The sequence below is a fragment of the Sciurus vulgaris genome (genome assembly GCF_902686455.1).
Source record: "Sciurus vulgaris genome assembly, chromosome: 1".
Lineage (NCBI taxonomy): Eukaryota > Metazoa > Chordata > Mammalia > Rodentia > Sciuridae > Sciurus > Sciurus vulgaris.
In genome coordinates this window covers 140492637-140502247 of record NC_136461.1, presented here as the reverse complement: position 1 = coordinate 140502247, position 9611 = coordinate 140492637, and the positions used below count along the sequence as shown (strand labels likewise).

At 35.5% G+C, this 9611-nt stretch overlaps 1 long non-coding RNA gene across 1 annotated transcript; it reads right to left on the bottom strand.

Moving 5' to 3' along the window:
• Positions 1-3975: 3975 nt before the first annotated feature.
• LOC306667614 lies at positions 3976-6246 on the bottom strand. Its single transcript, XR_013765622.1, has 2 exons — positions 5879-6246; positions 3976-5741 (listed from the first exon to the last, which is right to left on the bottom strand). It is a non-coding gene; the product is annotated as an uncharacterized lncRNA (long non-coding RNA).
• Positions 6247-9611: the final 3365 nt, after the last annotated feature.

Below are 9611 nucleotides of genomic sequence, written 5' to 3'. Positions count from 1 at the left end.
AGCAATGAATGATCACTTTGATAAAGAGTTAAAAGAGAAAAATGAGGAAGCAAAAGTTTATTTCAATAAAGAGATAGAGATTCTGAAGAAAAGAAAAAAAAAAAAAACAGAAATCCTTGAAATAAAGAAAAAAATAAACCAAATTAAAAACTCAGAGTAGACTACTTGGAAAACAGAATCTCAAACAATGAAGACAAAATATTTAATCTTGAAAATAAAGTTGACCACACAGAGAAGATGACAAGAAATCATGAATAGAACCTCTAAAATCATAGGATAACATGGAAAGACCAAATTTAAGAATTATTGGAATTGAGGAAGGCACAGAGATACAAACCAAAGGAATGAACAACTTGTCCAATGAAATAATTTCAGAAAATTTCCCAAACCTGAAGAATGAAATAGAAAATCAAATACAAGAGGCTTACAGAACAGCAAGTATACAAAATTAAAACAGAGCTATACCAAGGCACATTATAATGAAAATGCCCAGCATATAAAATAAAGATAGAATTTAAAGCCTGCAAGAGAAAAGTATCAGATTACATATCAGGAGAAATCAACATAGATATCAGCAGATTTCTCAACCCAGACCCTAAAAGCTATGAGACCAAGGTACAATATATACAAAGCTCTGAAAGAAAATGGATGCCAACCAAGAATTTTAAATCCAGCAAAACTTCAGATTTGATTACAAAATAAAAACCTTCCATGACAAACTAAAGTTAAAAGAATTTACAAAGTGAAAGCCTGCAGTACAGAACATTCTCAGCAAAATAGTCCATGAGGAGGAAATGAAAAACAACAATGAAAGTCGGCAAAGGGAGGAACTACCCTAAAGGAAAAGCCAATCAAAGGAGAAACGAAGTCAAGCTAAAAAACCAAAAATAAGCCAAAATGATTGGGAATACAAATCATATCTCAATAATAACCCTGAATGTTAATGACCTAAACTCATTATTCAAAAGACATAGACTGTTAGATTGGAATTTAAAAAAAAAAAAAAAAAAAAAAAAGACCCAACAATATGGTGCCTTCAAGAGATTCATCTCATAGAAAAAGACAGTCACAGACTAAAGGTGAAAGGTTGGGGAAAAAAACATACCATGCACATGGACTCAGTAAAAAAGCAAGAATTTCTATCCTCATATCAGATAAAAGTGGACTTCAAGCCAAAGTTAGTCAGAAGGGATTAAGAAGAACATTTCATATTGCTTAAGGGATTCATAAATCAACAACATATAACAATTGCAAATATTTGTGCCCCAAACAATGGAACATCTATGTACATCAAACAAACCCTTCTCAAATTTAAAAATAAAATAAATCAAAACACAATATTAGTGGATGACTTTAATACACGTCTCTCACTACTGCATAGATCTTCCAAACAAAAACTGAACAAAGAAACAATGGAACTCAATAATATAATCAATAATTTAGATTTAATAGACATAGAGTATTTCATTCATCAATGAGCAAATATACTTTTTTTCTCAGCAGAACATGGATCCTTCTCTAAATAGGCCATATGTTATGCCACAAAGCAATTCTTAGCAAATACAAAAAAATAGAGATACTACCCTGCCTTCTATCAGAATATAATGGAATAAAATTAGAAATCAATGATAAAATAAAAAATAGAAACTACACCAACACCTGGATACTAAGTAATACACTATTGAATAATGCATGGATAGCAGAAGACATGAGGGAGGAGATAAAAAAAATTATTAGCGGTAAATGAGAACACCAACACAACATCAAATTCTTTGGGACACTATGAAAGCAGTACCAAGAGGAAAGTTCATTGCATTGAGCTCATTCAATAAAAGAATAAAAAGTCAACAACTAAAGTACCTGACATTACATCTCAAAGTCCTAGAAAAAGAACAGATCAACACTGAAAGTAGAAGACAGGACATAATTAAAATCAGAGGTGAAATTAATGAAATTCAAACAAAAGAAACAACTGAAAAACTTAACATAAAGTTGGTCTTTGAAACAATAAACAAAATTGATAAACTCTTAGCCACACTAACAAAGAGAAGGAGAGATAAAACAAATTACTAAAATTTATGATGTAAAAGGAAATATCATGATGGTCACTATTGAAATACAAAACATAATTATTAAGCTATTTTGAAAATCTATATGCCAAAAAAATAGAAAATGTCAAAGACTTCAACAAATTTCCAGAGACATATGATCATTCCAAACTGAATCAGGAAGACACACACAATTTAAACACATCATTTTCTTTTTTTTTTTTTTTCTGTTGTTTTCTTTTTTAATTGTAAACAAATGGGATACAACTTTTTTCTCTGGTTGTACATGAAGTAGAGGCATACCATTTGTGTGATCACACTTTTTCATAGGGTAATGATGTTTGATTCATTCTATTATTTTTCTTTCACCCCACCCCTCCCACCCCTCTTTTGGTTCCACAATCTGGCTATTGTGAATTGAGCAGCTATGAACATTGATATGGTTGCATCACCGTAGAATGCTGATTTTAAGTCCTTTGAGTATAGGCCAAGGAGTGGGACAGCTGGGTTAAAATTGTAACCAATTCCAAGTTTTCTAAGGAATCTCCACACTGCTTTCCAAAGTGACTGCACTAATTTGCAACCCCAACAGAAATATATGAGTGTACCTTTTTCCCCACATCCTCGCCAACACCTGTTGTTGCTTGTATTCTTGATAATCGCCATTCTAATTGGGGTGAGATAGAATCTTAAGGTAGTTTTGATTTGCATTTCTCTTATTACTAGAGATGTTAAACATTTTTTAATATATCTGTTGATTGCATGTAGATCTTTTGTGAAGTATCTGTTCATTTCCTTAGGCCATTTGTTGATTGGGCTATTTGAATTCTTGGTGTAAAGTTTTTTTAGTTCTTTATAGATTCTGGAGATTAGTGCTCTATTTGAAGTATGATTGGCAAAGATTTTCTCCCACTCTGTAGGCTCCCTCTTCACATTGATGATAGTTTCCTTTGCTGAGAAAAAGCGTTTTAGTTTGAATCTATCCCAGTTGTTGATTCGTGCTTTTTTTTCTTGTGTTTTGGGAGTCATGTTAAGGAAGTCTGATCCTAAGCCAACATGATGAAGATATGGATCTACTTTTTCTTCTTTAAAGTGCAGGGTCTCTGGTCTGATTCCAAGGTCATTGATCCATTTTGAGTTGAGTTTTGTGCAGGGTGAGAGATAGGGGTTTAGTTTCATTCTGCTGCATATAGATTTCCAGTTTTCCCAGCACCATTTATTGAACAGACTGTCTTTTCTCCATTGCATGTTTTTGGCACCTTTGTTTAGTATGAGAGAACTGTATTTATTTGGGTTTGTCTCTGTCCTCTATTCTGTACCATTGATCTACCTATCTATTTTGATGCCAATACCATGCTGTTTTTGTTACTATTGCTTTGTAGTATAGTTGAAGTTTTGGTATTGCTTCAAACACTAGAAAAAATAGGAATAGAAGGAACATTCCTCAACATTGTAAAGGCCATCTATGCTAAGCCCATGGCCAATATCATTCTAAATGGTGAAAAAATGAAAGCATTCCCCCTAAAAACTGGAACAAGGCAGGGATGCCCTCTTTCACCACTTCTATTCAACATTGTCCTTGAAACTCTAGCCAGAGCAATTAGACAGATCAAAGAAATTAAAGGGATATGAATAGGAAAAGAAGAACTCAAACTATCCCTATTTGCTGATGACATGATTCTAAATTTAGAGGAGCTGGGAAATTCCACCAGAAAACTTCTAGAACTCATAAATGAATTCAGTAAAGTAGCAGGATATAAAATCAATGCTCATAAATCTAATGCATTTTTATTCATAAGTGATGAATCCTCAGAGAGAGAATTTAGGAAAACTACCCCATTCACTATAGCCTCAAATAAAATAAAATACTTGGGAATCAATCTCACAAAAGAGGTGAAAGACCTCTACAATAAGAACTACAGAACACTAAAGAAAGAAATTAAAGAAAATCTCAGAAGATGGAAAGATCTCCCATGTTCTTGGATAGGCAGATTAAGATGGTCAAAATGGCCATACTACCAAAAGTGCTACACAGATTCAATGCAATTCCAATTAAAATCCCAATGACGTACCTCACAGAAATAGAGCAAGCAATCATGAAATTCATTTGGAAAAATAAGAGACTCAAAATAGCTAAAGCAATCGTTAGCAGGAAGAGTGAAACACATCAATTTCAAGCAATGAAACAGAAGAAGAATGAAAAGCTTACCAACCAAGAAAAGCCCAGGACCAGAGAGATTCTCAGCCGAGTTCTATAAGACCTTTAAAGAAAAACTAATACCAATACTCCTCAAAGTATTCTAGGATATAGAAAAGGAGGGAACCCTTCCAAACTCATTCTATGAAGTTAGAAAAAGACACATCAAGGGAAGAAAACTTCAGACTGATATCCCTGATGAACATAGATGCAAAAAGTCTTAACAAAATTCTGGCAAATCACATACAAAAGCACATTAAAAAGGTAGTACACCACGATCAAGTAGAGGTCATCACAGGGATGCAAGGTTGGTTCAACATACGGAAATCAATAAATGTAACTGATCACATCAATAGACTTACAGTTAAGAATAATATGATCATTTCAATAGATGCAGAAAAGGTATAAGATAAAATACAACACCCATTCATGTTCAAAACACTAGAAAAACTAGGGATAGCAGGAACATTCCTCAACATTGTAAAGGCTAGCTACGCTAAGCCCATGGTCAACATCATTCTAAATGTAGAAAAAATTGAAAGCATTCCCTCTAAAAACTGGAACATAACAGGGATGCCCTCTTTCACCACTTCTATTCAACATCGTCCTTGAAACTCTAGTCAGAGCACTCAGACAGACCAAAGAATTTAAAGGGATATGAATAGGAAAAGAAGAACTCAAATTATCACTGTTTGCTGATAACATGATTCTATATTTTGAAGATCCAAAAAATTCCACAAGAAACTTCTAGAACTCATGAACAAATTCAGCAAAGTGGTGGGATATAAAATCAACACTCATAAATCAAATGCATTTCTATACCTAAGTGATGAATCCTCTGAAAGAGAAATTAGGAAAACTACTCCATTCACAATAGCCTCAAAAAAAAAAAAAAAAACAACTTGGGAATGTGTCTAACAAAAGAGGTAAAAGACTTCTACAATGAAAACTACAGAACACTAAGGAAAGAAATTAAAGAAAACCTCAGAAGATGGAAAGATCTCCCATGCTCTTGGATAGGCAGAATTAATTTTGTCAAAATGGCCATACTACCAAAAGTGCTATACATATTCAATTCAATTCCTATTAAAATCCCAATGACATACCTCATAGAAATAGAGAAAGCAATCATGAAATACATTTGGAAAAATAAGCAACCCAGAATAGCCAAAGCAATCCTTAGCAGGAAGAGTGAAGCAGGAGGTATCACAATATCAGATCTTAAACTATACTACAGAGCAATAATAACAAAAACAGCATGGTATTGGCACCAAAACAGACAGGTAGACTAATGGTACAAAATAGAAGACACAGAGACAAACCCACATAAATACAGTTATCTCATACTAGACAAAGGTGCCAAAAATATACAATGGAGAAAAGATAGCCTGTTAAACAAACAGTGCTGGGGAAACTGGAAATCCAAATGCAGCAAAATGAAATTAAACCCCTATCTCTCACCCTGCACAAAACTCAATTCAAAATGGATCAAGAACCTACACATTGTGCAGGCCATGTAGCCCATCTCAAAGAATGCCTGCCTCTCATGCTGGAGGCCCGGGTTTGATTCCCCAGCACTCTGGGATTGTGGAAATAACAAATAAACAAAACCAACGTTCCAAAAAAAAAGAACCTACACATTAGACCAGAGATCCTTCACCAAATAAAATTAGGCCCAAATCTTCATCATGTTGGCACAGGACCAGACTTCCTTAACACGACTTCCAAAGCAAAGAAATTTAAAAAAGAATGAATTAATGGGATAGATTCAAACTAAAAAGCTTCCTCTCAGCAAAGGAAACAATCCATAATTTGAAGAGAGAGTCTACAGAGTGGAGAAAATCTTTACCACAGGCACTTCAGATAGAGCACTAATCTCCAGAATTTATAAATAACTCAAACACCTTAACACCAAAAAACAAATAACCCAGTCAATAAATGGGCTAAGGAACTGAACAGACGCTTCACAGAAAACACACAATTGATCAATGAATACATGAAAAAATGAATGAATGAATACATGAAAAAATGTTCAACATCTCTAGTAATTAGAGAAATACAAATCAAAACTACCCTAAGATTTCATCTCACTCTAATTAGAAAGGCTATTATAAAGAATACAAGCAACAATAGGTGTTGGCAAGAATGAGGGGGAAAAGGTACACTCACACATTGCTGGTGGGACTGAAAATTGGTGCAGTCACTCTGGAAAGCAGTGTGGCGATTCCTTAGAAAACTTGGAATGGAACCATCATTTGATCCAGCTATCCCACTCCTTGACCTATACCCAAAGGACTTAAAATCAGCATATTTCACAATAGCTAGATTATGGAACCAAACTAGAAACCCTTCAACAGATGAATGAATAAAGAAACTGTGGTACATATACAACAATGGAATATCACTCAGCCTTAAAGAAGAATGAAATTATGGCCTTTGCAGGTAAATGGATGGAATTGGAGAATATCATGCTAAGTGAGATAACCAAATTCGCAAAAAACCAAAGGCCAAATATTTGCTCTGATACATGGATGCTGATACATAATGCGTCAGGGGTAAGGGAAGAATGGAGGAACTTTGGATTATGTAGAGGGAAACAAGGGGAGGGTCATGGGGGTAGGAAAGATGGTGGAACAAGACAGACATCATTACCCTATGTACAAGTATGATTACACTAATGATGTGACTCTACATAATTTACAACCAGAGAAATGAAAAGTTGTACTCCATTCATGTACAATGAATCAAAATGTACTCGGCTGTCATGTATAACTAAATACAACAAACAATTAAAATAGAAATTCTCCATCAAGGAAAAATTAATCTAGCTGGTATTAAAGCAATTAAAGTATAATTTATTTTAGAGGTCAATAAAATATATATATTTTAAAAAAAGAATGGGATTAAGGTACTTATTAATGTGACCAAGGCTGGTGGCACTCCAAGAGATGGAGTGCTTGCCTACCATATGTCAGGCCCTATATTCCACATCCACCACTGCAAAAAATCAAAATATGAAGTTTGGGGGCTGAAGATGTGGTTCAGTGGTAGAGTGCTTGCCTCGCATGAGTGAGGTTCTGGGTTTGATCCCCAGTAGTACAAAAAATGCATGTATACATACAAACATAAAACATGGGACCCAGACGTCCCTCATCTTTTCCACCATATGAGGACACATAAAGTCTTTATCTATGGACCAGGAAATGGGCCCTCATCAGATGCCAAATCTGCCAGTATCTTGATATTGGACTTTCCAGCCTCTGGAACTAAGAGAAAGAAATATTAGTTGTTTATGAGCTCTCCATTTTAGTATTATTATAAAAGCCCAAGTAGACAAGGACAAAACAATAATTATCTCCAATATCCAATAAGCCAACAAATAGCCAGATTCCCTTTTGGTAGTGGATGCCAGAGGATAAGTAACTTTCTCTATAATGTTCAAGCCTCAGAACACTTTGCTCTCAAGAATTTGGCTGTCCTTGTATCCAGATTAATGAGCTATTCCTGGGGTCTCGTTTGAGTTGCTGAGTGCTCTAAAGTCATTACCTCTTCTTTACTGGGATCCAATGGTCTCCAATAATCCCCACCTCCTGATACTCAAAGTCTAGTTGATCATACCTCTTGAGTAACTTGCTTCTAACCAAGAGAACACCTCAGAACTGAGAAGATGTCACTTTACAATTGTATAAAATTTTACTTTCCATCTTGCTAGCAGAATTTTTCCCTTGCTGACTTCATGAAGTATACTGCTTTGTGGAGAAGCCCAAATGGCAAGGTATAGAGGATGATCTCCATCAAACAACCAACAAGGAGCTGAGCTCTTAATTGAACAATGCTTGAGGAACTAAATCCCACCAGTAATCATGCAAGCTTAGAAGTAGGTCCTTCCCCAACTCACCCTCTCAATGAGACTCCAGGTTTGGCTGACAATTTGCAGTCTCATGAAAGAGCAGCTAAGCCATGACACACAGTTCCTGATGTACAGAAATGGTGAGATAATAAATATGCTATTTTAAGCAGTTAAATTTGGAGTAATATGTGACCCAGTAATAGATACCTAAATTGCACCTGTCAGCCTGATGCTATCAATGCAGTGAAACAAAGCCCCATAAATAAGAGAGATTTGTCTCATGCCTCAGCCTACTCACTGGTGGCAAATAGCATAAGAATTTGTATTCTTCTGTTGTAGAACCATAGATGTGCATTGAAATCCCTACCAGATAAAAGCAACTGGTTTTGTTCACCTTCTACCACAGGGCTAATAAATGAATGACATTTGCAATGCCCAGGAAGACATTCCAGATGCCTATAGTTTTGATATAAACTATCTGAAACAGCTATAACATATAAACTAAATTCAAAGGCAACAATCTACTATAAGCTTCCAATTCCCACTACCTTTTTCAATGGCCACACAAAACTACTATAATGAATTGCATCTCTCAATACCCCTGCTGTCTTTAAGTCTTTCATCATGGCTTCAAATTCCATCATCTTCACTGTAAAACATGAATGGAACAGTAAGCCTAGTTAGTGCATTCATCTCTTTATGAGCAACTTCTCTCAATTTGGAAAACCCTTTTGAAACTAATGAACATCAATACCAACATCAATGATAGGAACAAGAGCAGTGCCCAACAGTGATTTAAATAGCCTAACCCAGATGGTTCAATTACTACCCTTCCACATGTCACTCCTTTTTCAAATTTGGTCAATTAAAAGTATCATCCTCACCCCTAAAAATACCCCAGTAAGATAATCATATGAATTCTGATACCCAAAAGACCCTGAAAAGTTTGTACTCACAAGACTTCCATCCCATCCCATTGTACTTTCAGAGTATAAGTACCTCTGTTACTTCCAGAATCTGCAAGACCCTGGCATCACACCTAGGCCATCTTCTCCTATATCAGACAAAGACCAGGGCAGGCCCTCAACTTATTTGATGATGAAGGTTGATTACCATGGAAGAATCTTGCTGTAAAGAAGTACTTTTTGTTTTAGTGGGGTGGACAACTGCCTGCTGGGACACCCTTCCCCCAGTTGATATCTGTACCAAACTTCTCCAGAGCCAACCACATCTATCTTGTCTTGAGGAAATTCTCCATTAAGTCACATGTACATGACCTTAATGCCAGGTGCTGTTACAGAGGGTTTGGTTTGTTCCTGAACTTGATTTTGTATCAGATTACAGAGACACTGCTTAATTTGGGGATCAGCTCACCCTCTCAATGAGACCCTAGCTTTGGCTGACAATTTGATTGCAGTCTCATGAAAAAGCCAGCTAAGCCATGACACACAGTTCCTGATGTACAGAAACGGTGAGATAATAAATATGCTATTTTAAGTAGTTAAATTTGGAGGAT